The sequence below is a fragment of the Heteronotia binoei genome, chromosome 2 (assembly GCF_032191835.1).
Source record: "Heteronotia binoei isolate CCM8104 ecotype False Entrance Well chromosome 2, APGP_CSIRO_Hbin_v1, whole genome shotgun sequence".
Lineage (NCBI taxonomy): Eukaryota > Metazoa > Chordata > Lepidosauria > Squamata > Gekkonidae > Heteronotia > Heteronotia binoei.
In genome coordinates, this window is record NC_083224.1 from 65,335,616 (window position 1) to 65,349,372 (window position 13,757).

The 13,757-nt window shown below is 43.2% G+C and overlaps 1 protein-coding gene across 1 annotated transcript in view; it reads right to left on the minus strand.

Moving 5' to 3' along the window:
- Positions 1 to 13,757, minus strand: part of TAFA3 (TAFA chemokine like family member 3) — a 188,541-nt gene that overhangs the window by 72,606 nt on the left and 102,178 nt on the right. The window lies entirely within an intron of this gene.

Sequence of the window (13,757 nt, forward strand, 5' to 3'; positions counted from 1 at the left end):
GAGATGTGAAGACTCCAGAAAAATCTGGGGAAAATGCATGTTAGATTAGGGGTTCCCATTCTCTCACAGCCCAAGGAATTTAATTTCATTTTGCCAAAAGAAAAACTGAAAATTTCTATTTGGGGGAAACACTGAGAAAAACCTTCTAATATTCTATTTCAGAACGAGTGAAATGCTTGTTGACTGGAGTGGTCATAGGGATATATCACTCTAGTCTACCAATGTTCTATCTACCAATTTGCCTCCAGGATCAATTCAGGGTGCTGGTGCTGACCTTTGAAGCCCTATACGACTTGGAAACAGCATACCTTAAAGACCTCCTTCTACCATATGAACCTACCCATACACACTCAGGTTATCTCTGGAGGCCCTGCTTTGGGTACCCCTGTTAGATTGAAGCGCCTTCTCTGCCATGGTGCAGAAACTTTGGAACTCCCCTTTCCAGGGAGATTAATCTGTCTTTCTCTACTGCTGCCTTTCAGCAGTGGTAAAGTTTTTTTTTTGTTTGGCATTCCTCCACTAACTGTTATTAGCCCTTCTCACCAGTTGTGTTGCTATCTATGATTATGTGTTTATATTTTGCTGAACTGTTTAGATGTTTTATAAACGGGTATATTTAAAATGCTGTTTTAATGTCTTGATGTTTTAATGCTTCAGTGTTTGCCACCCAAAGAACCCATTTGGGAGAAAAGCAATGTTTCAAACAAATAGTAAAACTGTATAATATGTAGATTTCTATGTAAGACAATCTACAAAATCAGGTAATAATTTCTGTATCTACTGAAGATATATACAACCTTTCAAGGATATATATCTTTAAATAGGATCAATTTTATATGCATATGATATTACTGAAAAGGTCATTTTTTCATGTTGTTAATATTCAAATATGATAATACTGTAATTGTTTGATGACTGCTTCTCCGTTGCTTGTCTCAAAATTTATGATTTCTAATTCCCCTACTGTTCTGATAGCAAAAAACAAGATATATGTACCTAGGTAGCACAGCATGTAGCAGTTTGCAGTGTATATTTGCAATTTTGCTGGGGGAAAAAGGCATTTATGCTTTTAAATTTAATAAACATGCCAAACAGTACAATTTTATATGATTAACAAAGTTATGAATGATGCTCTTTACATTCTTAAACCTAATAATAAAGAACTACATATATTTCAACCTCCCTTGTCCATTCCTGGGGGAAAATACAGAAGAAAGTTTTCTGTATGCCTTCAAAATTTCTAAAATATTTACCTCTCTGGTGGAAGTTCAGAACTGTTTCTGTCTGCAAGTCAATGCAACAACAAACAGCTTCTCTGCTCTTACAAGTCAGCAGTCCTAAGACAGGCATAGCATACTTATCATTCATGCCCCACAAAGAGCTCAATCAAATGACAGGCATGTAAAATAAGCAGCCTGAAGAACATGAATGCCTGCCTCAGAGGTCACAGGAAACAAGCATCACATTGCCCCAGGACAGTGCAATATTAGGTGATTCTTAGGAGTGAAAGGGTGATAAATGTTGGGCACTTTGGTCACGCCCTGGATACAGGGCCAAATCTAGGGGGGGCAGAGGGGGGTGCTTGCCCCAGGTGCCAATGGTGAGGGGGTGCCAAATTGGGTATGGAGTCCATTGTACTCTACGGAACCATAAGACAGAAAGGCCCATAAGGGGGCATCATTTTTTAATTTTGCCCCTCCTCAAAAAACATGTAGATTGGGTCCTGCCTGGATATCCCAAGCTAGCCCTATCTCATCAGATTTTGGAAGCCCAGCAGGGTCGGCTCAGGCCAATATTTGAATGGAAGACCTCAAAAGAATTCCAGGGTTATGATGAAGAGGCAGGCAATGGTAAACTGCCTCTGAACGTCTCTTGCCTTGAAAACCATATAGTGTTGCCATAAGTCAGCTGTGACTTGAAGGCACTTTCCATCACACTTTGGTCACAATGTTTTCCATACCCATGTACCTTTTAGGGAACACCAACAAATAGTGGCTAGCAAAGATGAAAATGGCCCCACTGATGGACCTCCTGATGGCATCTGGGTTTTTTGGCCAATGTGTGGCACAGAGTATTGGACTGGAGGGGCCATTAGCCTGATCCAACATGGTTTCTCTTATGTTCTTATGGCTTTAAAAGGGAATTAAACAGATTTATGGAGGAGAGACACATAAATAGTTACCAGCCATGATAACTAAGGAAACCCTCAACTACAGAGGCAGCAAACCTTTAGATGTCAGTGCTGAGTGACAGCATCAGGGGAAGGCCTCGGCCTCTATGAATGTTTCTTTGGCTCACCAAGACAATTGGTTGGCCAGTGTGTGAAACTGTACACTGGATTAGCTGGACCACTGGTCTGAATTAGCAAGGCTCTTCTTATATGTTCCTGTTGCAACATTTTCTACCCTGGCATCTGTCAGGTCACACACTCTACTAGCTTGTACGACTAGCCACCATGAAAGCAAGTGAGGTGCAACCCTGCCTAGAGGACAGGGAGGATTTGTTCTCTCTGAAAGAAACCCAGTCTTCCCTCAGTGTTCTCCAACTCTCTTAAAAACGTTAGAGCAGGACCTAAGGGTAAAACATATGGCCTGGGGGTCAAATCAGACCCCTGGAGGGCTCCTATCATGCCCCAGAGCAACTGGCTGTCATCTGCTTCCTTCTCCCTCTCTCCTGCTTCCTTCTGCAACACAGCTTGCTTTGCAAGGCTTGCTCAATTGCACAGGAGCTACCAAGCAAAACCTCTATTTTCTCCATTAGCTGAAGCTCCTCCCTTGGGGAAGAAGGTGGGGAGGCAGAGCTTGCTTTGCCCAGCTCTCTCAATCACACAGCAGAGCTACTGAGCCAAGCCTCTCTTCCTTCTATTGACTGAGGCTCCTCTCCCTCCTGGTCCCCTGAGAAAGAAGGGAAAAGCCAGAGCTTCCTTTGCCCAGTTCACTGGATTGCACAGGAGAGATACAAAGAAACACGTTTAAGACCAACAAGTGCTAATGTTTTAAGTTTTTTTTAAAAAGTCATTCTGTTTGTCTGTGTCCTTTATAAAGTTTATATCTCTGCTAATAGGTATACACATGGCCCAGCCCAATATGGCCCAGCCCAACAAGGTCTCATTAATGTCAGATTTAACCCTCATAACAAAATGAGTTCAACACCCTTGCTTTAGAGGATCTTCCCCTTCAGTAGCCACCACAACCTCCTGGAACTTATCCCTCTTGTCAGTTTGATGCCAGGAGGACCATTAAATGGGTCTGTCTGGTAACATGGTAGGCAGGAATCCAGGCAGACTCTGTCTCTTGAACAATACAAAGCTTTATTCTACTAACAACATCTCTAGGAGGTACAGGCTATGGAATTAAGGGCTTGGGCTCTAAAAATGTCAGAAATCTTTGACTGCAGCAAATGGAGGGAGGGAGAGAAAGAAAAAAACAGAGAGAATAGAACCTTTTCATTCTCTCCTCAGGTTCATCAAATGTCCTGAGCCAATCTGGGCTCTGAAATCCTGACTGCGGGAGCCCTTTGATGAGGGGATTCACATCATAGGGGATTCATTATTTTCCATGAAGGATGTAAAAACATCTAGGAGTGATGGGATTTTCCTAGAATACCTGTCTCCATCAATACTGGTTCATCTCCATAAAAGTCAGCTCTTCCTAAAATGAAATGGTTTCTCCCCTGCTTTTATCCATAACACCTGGAACACAAAACTCCCAAGCTGAGGAGTTCCAATAAAAATGGTATTTGAGGAAAGGAGGACACTGCTCCTGATTCTACAGGTAAACACATAGTCTTTCTGTTATCTAGATCTACATGTAAGAGATTTCTGATAGGGAGCAAACTGAAGCAGCACAGTCCAAACACAGGTTTATCACCACCATGAGTACTAAGACTAAAACCTGATTACTTTCACTGGGAATTGTTTCTCTAAACCACTTCTGAACATATGACAACTCACATTGGTTCTTTATCATATCCTTTTGGCTTTGTTACACCCCAGTCTTCTTAAGAAATGCATTTGTCATTGAGATGCGCTTTTTGCCCCTAAAGAAGAAGAAGAAGAAGAAGATATTGGATTTATATCCCGCCCTCCACTCCGAAGAGTCTCAGAGCGGCTCACAATCTCCTTTACCTTCCTCCCCCACAACAGACACCCTGTGAGGTGGGTGGGGCTGGAGAGGGCTCTCACAGCAGCTGCCCTTTCAAGGACAACCTCTGCCAGAAGAAATGGAAACAATATTTCATATAGCCAATAAATGATAGAGAGGAACCTAGCATGGAAGTAAAAATATGTGCTTGGCATACAGAAGTTCTCAGGCTCATTCTCTTGCATCTCCAGTTAAAATGATCTGAGGCAGCAGGCCTTGGAAATAAAACCCCTCAGTAGAAATTGACTGTTATTTAGACTCAATATATGGCAGCTCCTTACACTTATCAGGGAAGCTCAAACACCTGCCAGTTCAGTTCACTTCTTTGGTGATGATCAAGAAGCTAATTAATTGATGGTCTATTTGTAACCTCTATCTATCCATAGGAACAGGCTACTTGCAACCATCAGAAGCCATCTTCCAAATGATTATGGATCAGCTGGGAGTTAACTTCTGATCTACTACTTTGGGAATTTTGCTTGGTACATCACAAATGTAGGGGTGAGATGGCAGGGAATCAGGAGCAGACTCTCAGTTTATCAGCTGGAAGACAAGATTATTCTGATCTCCCAAACTGTGCTGTATCTCAGACTTGCTTAGGCAGCATATTTAGTGTGCAGGGGTGGGGGTAATCAGAAGCCCAGCTGACTTCTCTTCTCCCCACCCTAAAGCTGTCACTTTGGGCTGTGGAGAAAATGAGGAGACTGAATCTCTTCTCTCCACCCCATGCTCACATTTTAGTCTGCAGAGAAATCACTATGTACCTTTTTTGCTTGGAGTTCCAGTCAGAATCCTACTACCAGCTGATCCCCCAATCTAACCAATATGGAGCATCAAACTTGTTCAGCAGCCATCTGAGCTGCTTTGATGCAACCCAAATATATTCCAGATCAGTTTACAGTATGACCATAAATGTCAAACAGATACATTTAACTATACAACAGGCTTCTTGAGAAATCTGCAGCATCTACTGTCTAAAATATACTGGACAACTTTATATCCTCCCTTCCTTTTAACAACTGCAGTTTTAAAGTATAGTTTGGATCTTATGAACAAGTTCTGTGTAAACTATTTGCCACTGAGCATATTTCCTAGGAGTCCCAGTTCCCCAAGGGGAGTGGGAGATCCCCTGCTTTGGCAGACTCTTGCATTCTGTTGGCCAGCTGGCCGGCAGAGGAAAATCCCACACCCAACTGACATTTTCAGGTGATGACATCACTCCGAAGTGATGTCACTCCGAATGTGATGACATCACTCCGAAGTTATGTCATCATGCCGAGAACTGTTTTCAAAGTCTGCAACAACCTGGGAGATTCTTTGTGAATTAGACAACGGGCCAAAAAAAGGAAGGATGGTGTCAGTTGTTGTTAAGATTAAATAAAGAAACTGGATACAGCCAGGATTAAAAAAAAATGCTGACAGCCAACCTCTCCTGTCATTTCCCCCCATAGGAAACAGTGGAAAGAAGTGCATCAGGGGGCACCTGGTTCTGAGGTCTGTAAAACTGAACCCCTTTGTCCATTCTGCTGGAAACTAGGGCAGTATTTAGATTAGAGGAAGGGCTATGTTCTTTCAAATCTGATAAAATTATCTTTTTTAAAAAAATCTGCACCAGACCCTCATATTGGTTCTCCCACTGAAAATGGTGGTCCAAAAATCCTGGAACTAAAAAAAAGGAAGGGGAAAAAAAGGGATTTGAATTCCAAACTTCTATTGGGTTACCTAAGAATCAAGAATAAACTACAAAGGTATCCACTCTGAATCTATACTATTTCTTTTTCTTGGAGCACACCCCTTCTCAGGGCTAAAACAGATATGAGGAAAATCACATATTTATTCATCTTTAAAAGGTAAACTGCAAGTATGTGTTGTTCTAATTGAGGTCAGACTCATGCACAGAAGTGAGACAGAGGTCAATGCTTCAACTGCACATGAGCCCACTCACAGAAAAGGGCAGAATGTAAGTCAACTAAATAAATAAATAAAATAAATTATACTAACTGAAACTGCATGGTATGTATTGTTATGGGCACTTTAAAGGGAAAAAGATGGGCCCTTTTAAAAAGCACTTTCCCTCCTTTAAAAGGCTAACAGCAGCATGGTTTAGCTGGTTTTGATAGAAAAACTGAGTGTAGATGCCATACCCACAATTCAGCAACTGCATATAGATAGGGGTGTAGGGCCAGTATGTTCATTCTTGCTCTTCCTTAGCCTAGATACACCGATTTCCATCCACCTATGCTATGTCTCTGATATTCACATCATGGAGCTAAAACAGATTCAGAGTGATAAATACAAGCCAATCACCACTTCTGAGAAGTGTGGTAAACACTTCCTGGTTTTTCTCACCTACCCAAACAGCACTACTGCAATGAGGGTGGTGAAATCACTGGAGGGAGGGTGAAATTTTAATTAGTGATCTTGCAGGAAGAAACAAAAAGGCAATTCTAGGCTAAATCTCATGATTTTAAGGGTCTTCAGAAGCACAAATGGAGCATTATATATGCATAGTGGGAATACTTTAAGTGGAAATACCTACTAACCATTTTTACTTACGGATGTACACATAAATTCCTAAACAGATATATACATACATCAGCATGCACAGTGGCATGACTGAGGCAGTGACAAGACTAAAGAACAGAAGACTTTCTAACTTGAAAATATTATAAATCAAATTTAAAACTACAATAAGATTTGAACATTTCTTTTACCATCTTCAGTTTTGTAACGACTTCTATGATTTCTCAGTGTGTCAGCAGAAATATTACATCAGAATTACATTAAATTACTAGGGATTGTTAGGATAGTGGTTGGGAAAGAGTTAGCCGGTTTTATAATGCTTTCTATAAGCACGTGGTGCTGCAACATTGGGAATACTGCACACAGTCATTCCGTTGGCTGCTGATCAGTTATCAGATTGAGTATAGAAGGCTGGTTATCACTCACAAAGCCCTTCACGACCTGGGACCCACATACCGGTGGGATTGTCTCTCTTGCTATGCTCCGCCACAACAGCTTTGCTCATCTAAAGAAAGCCTTCTGAAAGCTCCTCCCCGCAAATGGATATGATCAGCAAATGGATATGGTCACATGCACTCACTGAGGTGGCTCCTGCCTTGTGGAACAGCGTGCCTCCCACAGAACTATCATTCTGCAAAATGTGCAAAATAGAAATGTTCAGAAGGGCATTCTTATAATGGAAGAGGGACAATCCAGGAAGACACCATCATATGTGAATAGGACTGTAGTCCACTGCAATTATTATTGCTGGTGTCATCTATTACTACAGGTATCATCTGATTTTTCCTGTATCACTTTATACCATTTACTCCCACATTCTGCATTGTTCACATGATACCTTGCTTTGGTATTCTCATTGTTTGCACTTTCATTGAATCTTGCATCCCTAGACCTACTGCATACAATACTGTATGATTATTTGTTTTCCTCTTTCTTCACTCTGTAATCCACATTGAGTTTCATGGAGAAAGGCAGGCTATAAATAAACTAAATTAATACATAATAAAAACTGAAACTTAGACTGATACTAATGTATTTCCCTCTGACAGTTCAATTCTTTTAAAATACTGGAGATGGGACAAGGGAGAAATACAACTCAGTGTCATCACCACAGGTTTTCCAACAAAGATTCTCTCTGGGTCCCCCATCATTTTTCCTCCATTCACATTTAAAAAGTACACATACAGGACACTTAGAGCAGGTGTGCTGCTATTAGACCCCAGTAGCATTCTGTCTGTGTACTTGTAGCTTCTTGTTCTAAGCAGTCATTCAAAGAAAAAGTACTAAAACTCTAAAAATATTGCTGGCATGGGAGGAGAAGGGAAAGAGTAACTTTTCATTTATTTTCTTTTTTAGAAGCACTACATGCACAACTATGCTAAAATAGTAAACCTTCTAACTGTACTTTTTTTTAAAAAAGGCCTTTTAAAAATCATTCTAAAAACTGCATAGAAACTTTTTTTGGGGGGGAGAAATCATGGCTCAGAATTAGTGACACCAGAGTGAGTTGTATGCACATCTTAAAAATACATCAGTACTACAGTAGCACCAAATACACTTCTGGGGATAGGAGTTTTGGATTACAGCAGGTACCTTCTCCTGTTGTCCAACTAAGGGCCCTAAATAGTTACCATTTAAAATTATTTTATTTCTCAACAAAGCTTGAATGGGGGGATTTCTGAGAGCAAGAAAGTATTTGAAGTTTTCTGATTTTTTTCTCAGTAATCTTGCATCACTGTAAGCCCTCTTCCTATAGCAAATTGGGCTTGTTCCAGGTGAGGTGCCCAGAAGGATACACAGACCATGCTTCATTTGAAGCTGTAATAACAATCAGAGAACTGGCCATGTAGAGCACAGAATCGATAGGCAGTGTAAACAGGTGACACTGGGATGAGATTAAACCATAAAGAATAGGTATGAAACTGCCCTGATCCCATGTACCACAGAGAGATGCCATCAGGCACTATTTATCCTGCTGCCAGCTTGTTTTTCTGTGGCTAATTGCATTTTTCCACCTGCTAACGAGCTCCAGATCTCCAGGCAATGAGCCATGAAAAACCAAAAGGCTCTAAGCTTCCCTCTTGCTCTGACTGGGGGAAAGAAGAAAGAGAGGTCAGTGGTAACATGAGCAAATTAGGGATCTGGCATAAGGATGGCATCGCACTGGAATAGTAGCCTTTTTAAGGTAAGAAAAACAAAGTAGTTTAACTCTGCATCAGCATATTCACATTTTGCATGCTCAAAAATTGTCTACTCACCCCTGCAGATGTAACAAAACAGATCCATATAATTATTAATGGCTCTTAAATTTTCTATTTGAATCATCTTTTCATTTTACTGATCTCTGTATAATCACCCCTCTATTCTGACTTTCTTGTTCAAGAAGAAAAGGGAGAGAAGGGAGGGTTCGGGGTGGGGGGAAGCAATTCTTTGGCCTCTACATTTTTTTTGTCCAGGAATAGGGCTATATTGTTTGGAAATGTTGATGGGATATCTTTGTTCTTTTATTCTATTGTCTTCTTCCTAGACAATATGGCCATTTTTACTTTTATAAGAAAAAAGAAATACCTTGTATTTATGCCTCTAGAAAGGAACTTAAATATTTATGGGGGTGGAGGAGAGAGAGAGAACTCAGAGGACTGATCCATATGTAGAGGTGTAAATTTTCCAAACTTTTCCCCAGAAAAATAGTAGGAAAAAACTAAAAAAATATAAACAATACTTACCGCCCTATCTAACCTAACTAATAAAACTGTTTTAACTACATAAAATGCAGCATTAATAACTTACTTATATAAAACTGCAATATTTGACATATTTAGAAATTTATGAATCCCTGAGTTTTCTACAAATAAATTCCAAATATACCCAACGCTTGAGAGAAAACTCCCAAACTGAGACATCCTTGGCTACCTTAACACATGTACCTTAATTTTTGTTATCTGAAACGACATATATTGTGAGCCGACCCAAGCCCACCTGTAGGGTAGAGCAGGATATAACATTAATAAATAAGGATATGGTACATCAGGAAAGGCTTTAGCCCCCTCCATCTATGGCCATCGTCCTAATCCAAATTTGGGCTCATGAACTACTGGGAGTTATGGAACTCCCAGACTATGAGCGCAATCCTAAGGGCGGGGGGGGGGGGGCAAAAGTCCTTTGGAAACAAACTAAGTCCCACGCCCGCATAAGTCAGAATTATGCCACTCTAAGTCCACTTACGTAGGAGTGGAGGTGACTTACGTGGGTGTGGGTCTGCTTAAGCGGGCCCCCGCCCCAGGGCAGCAACACCACAATCCTGTGCTCAAGCACAGGTGGAAGTCTGGTGGAGAGGCCAATGCCGGCATGAGGGAGGGTGGAGTCAGGGGCATGTCCAGGCTTAGTTGGCTCCCTAAGAACTTTGGGTCCTGACACACACACGAGAGGCGCAAAGTTATGCCTTGCAAAATGCTGGTGCATCCCATAGGCATCCATTGTTCCCAAAAACACATTCTCCCCACCACCACCACGGCACAAGCCCGGAAACTCCTTAGGGAACAATGTTATTGCCTCACCCATCCCTTGCGCCCCGGACTCAGTGAGCCCCCTCCCAGACACCCAATTGCAGTTCACCCTCTCCTACATAAATGTCCACTTCCTGAGGTAGGGCACCCAGCACTCTACTCTGTCTCAGAGCTTTTTGCCATGTGGACTAGAGTGAGGGCAAGACACTGATTGTGGGCGCTGCACAGAGAGGGCACTCAAGACAGTACAGGGCAAGCTCTTTGACATGCAAAGAGGAGAGTGAAGTCTCTGCTCTGTGGCTAACCTCTCCTGTTTCCAAGTCCCAACAGGTACCCAACCTCTGGACACTCAGTACACAAGGCTGGTTGCACAAAGACAGGTAGGTGCGAGCGCGCACCCCAGCCTTGCCTCCCTCCTCCCCTCGCTAGAGGCTGGGAAGATCATGCCGCTCTTTCTCAAGTACCCTGCATGCCGCTGGAAACCCTCATCCCCATGTTCCATGGAGATGGTCTGTCCATTGCCTCGTTCCCACCCCTGGCAGGGCAACGGGTGGGGGGGGGGCCCAGCAGCTGCTCCAATGCCTGTGAGGAAGCAGGTCAGTGACTGTTCCTTTAAGGCAGTCCCTGGCCAACACACCTCCTCATGCTGCTGAGACTGAAGAATTGCAAGCAATCCAGGAGTGCAGCAACTTGGGACAGGAGGGTGGGCAGCGGCTGGTTCCCTTCTGTGCTGAGGGGGGGTGTTCTGTCAACCCCCCCCCCCCCCGCGCCTCTGCCAACTCTGGCTGCAGGTGGCTTGGCACTCCTCTCCACATGCTCCGGATCTTTTTCTGTTTTGCAGGTGGGGATTCAAGAGAATAGCTTCCAGTTATGGCAAGTCCGAGGGGGCCCCCCCACTCTACTCAGACACCTGTTTCTGTCCTCCTCTCAGAGTGGAGCCTCCTGCCCTGCAGAACTTTCCAACTTCCACCTGGTTCCTGCACAATAAAGCCTCAGATGTGTCTCCACTTTGTCTCTTGCCTGGCTTCTGCTTCATGCTCCTATCTGCCCCTCTCCCCCCCCCCTGAGTTCACTTGCTCAGGGGAGGCTGAGGGGGGGGACCAATGAGCTACCTTGCCAAGAGGCTGGACAGTGGAGCCCCACAGGGTCTTTTCCCCATGCATACTATGGGAGGGAGGGTGGTCTGGGGCCAGATGCATCACCACAGCCTGCCCAACCCCATGGGTGCATGGCTGGTGCCTCGCACTCTGTGTTCTGCTGCCACGGGGGGAGGGGTTCCCCACAAGTAGCGGAGGGTGTCAAAGAGGGGCTCAGTCCATGCTGGGGAGGGCTTCTCTGTGGGACTTGGTAGCAGGCTAGGACTCTGTCTGCTCATTCCAATACGCACATTTTGCCTGGCTTCTCTGATTGCAGACTCCTGCACTATGTTTTTTCCTGTTTGTTTATGGCTCTCTGGGAGGGCACATGACTCTGCTCATCTGCCTGCCATTGGCACAAGTCTCTGACAGTTGGTGGGCATAGCCGCGGGACTGCCCAATCCCTCTGCCCCCACCTCGGCAGCAAGGCAGGCTTCTCTCACTCATGCATGCACCCAGCCTCACTCCTTTCCCCTCTCCACGTCAGCAGGACTTCTCCCCTTTAACTTGGGCCATATGCCTGTGATTGGCACAGTTCTGTCAGGGGGCGGGGAGGGACAGGCGATCAGCCTCTTCCCACTCCGACTGTCATGTGCCATGGCGTCCGTGCCAGGACTGGCCAATCCAGCGGCCCTGGGATGCCCCTCCCCTCCTGCCACCTCTGCCATGTGTCCACACTCCAGCGAAGTTGCCATGGGGATGGTCTTGCATGTGGAGACCTACACTTCCCCCCCCCCCATGCCCGGGGTTAACTTAGCCCATAGGGAGTCAGCCAGCGGCAACCCAGTTACGCCTATGTTGCAATGGCCAGCCTCCGCGTAAGTCAAGATTGGGCTGTACATTTCTCAGCTAGACCAAGGAGGAACCCAGGAAGACTACAGAATAGGCAACTTGGAAAGGTCACAGCTATTCATTATATCTGTTGATGACAATATGGAGGTGAGAGTTGCTTTGGGGTTGTCTATGTAGGGTCAGAGGATGTTGCTACCAAGTTCTAGCCATCTGTTTAGGACTTCCATTTCACATCTATGCAGGAAAAGGGACCTGCATTAGAAACCATATGTAATGAGAGTAACATTTTTCTGCAAATCTACTCCCTCTCCCATTTTTCATGCTAAACTGGAGGAAATCTCCTATCACTTCTATCTGAAAAGACAAATAAAAGAAAATGTTTAATGCTGAGCAACAGGAAATCCTTTGAGGGCTTGGGACAATTTCTTGCACTGTATGCAATGGTTTTTTCTCTAGTGTAGCTGATATCCCCGCCCCTAGATTTTTTAAAATGGAAAATCTTAAATAAAATTACAACCCTGTTTTATTCCAGCTGACCTTTAAATGAATAGCTAAACACATTTTTATGGCATCACCTGGACTGATGCAAGGCATTAAGCACAAGAGATCTACGATAGTTCTTCAGATTCCTGGATACACACACACAAACCAGTATTCTACAACATTCTCAGGAGTAGAAAAAAATTAACAAATAGCCAAGATAACCCATACTAGGCATTCTACCTCTCATATACGCAACAGTCTCCAAGTCAAATCACCTCGAAAATCAATGAGTATCAAGAGAGAATGGGAACCAAGCAGTTCAGTGATCAGTGCTCATGAATATGCATTTGAAATTAAAAATAAGCATTCTTCAATTATTACTAGGATGGCTGACAATTCATGACACCATGGCAATATTCCTGGTGGTGACTGCATGATTCCTAACCCTGGTCAAGTTGTTTATCATGACATGTAATAAAACCTAGATTTTTCTTCCTTTGTCTACCAACATTTCCCCTGTACTGCCACCTCTGTGGCCAGGTGGATGTATGGGGCAGTGTTACTGAGATGCCACAGTAGGCTACACTTATTGCACACCGTCGTTAAACCAATTACAAAACTGACTTTGAAATCTCAGGTCAGCACCAACTAACAACTGCCAATTTTCTGGATCATCTTCATTTTGATATCACACCTAAATGGGGCTTGATTAAACCATGGTTCATAAACTGCCTGAACACAACCTTAATAAAACGCTTCTTTTAAAAAAACAACAAAAACAACCCACTGTTTGTTTTACAATATTAGATTTCATTTACTTAATTGAGCAATTAAAAACTAGATTAGTCAACTAAACAACAAACAAATTGACAGCCTGTAGCAGAATATAAATTAGAGAGAACATCAACCCCTAAATGTGTCTCTAGAATGGGCTAAGGATAGGAACAAAATCAGAAAGGGGCAGCAAAAAAAAAAAAAAAGTGTGTAGCCATCAGACATTTACAGGAAGTTTGTGAATTAGAAACTTTGGTCTCCCTACATTTGGTATCTGAAAAGACACCCCAGCTAAATGAACAATATCCAAAGTGCAAAATATGGGGAATTTTGTCTCGTTTTATGAGCCCAACACAGAAATCCCCGGAATTGACTTATAGCACATGCATGTAGTAGAATAA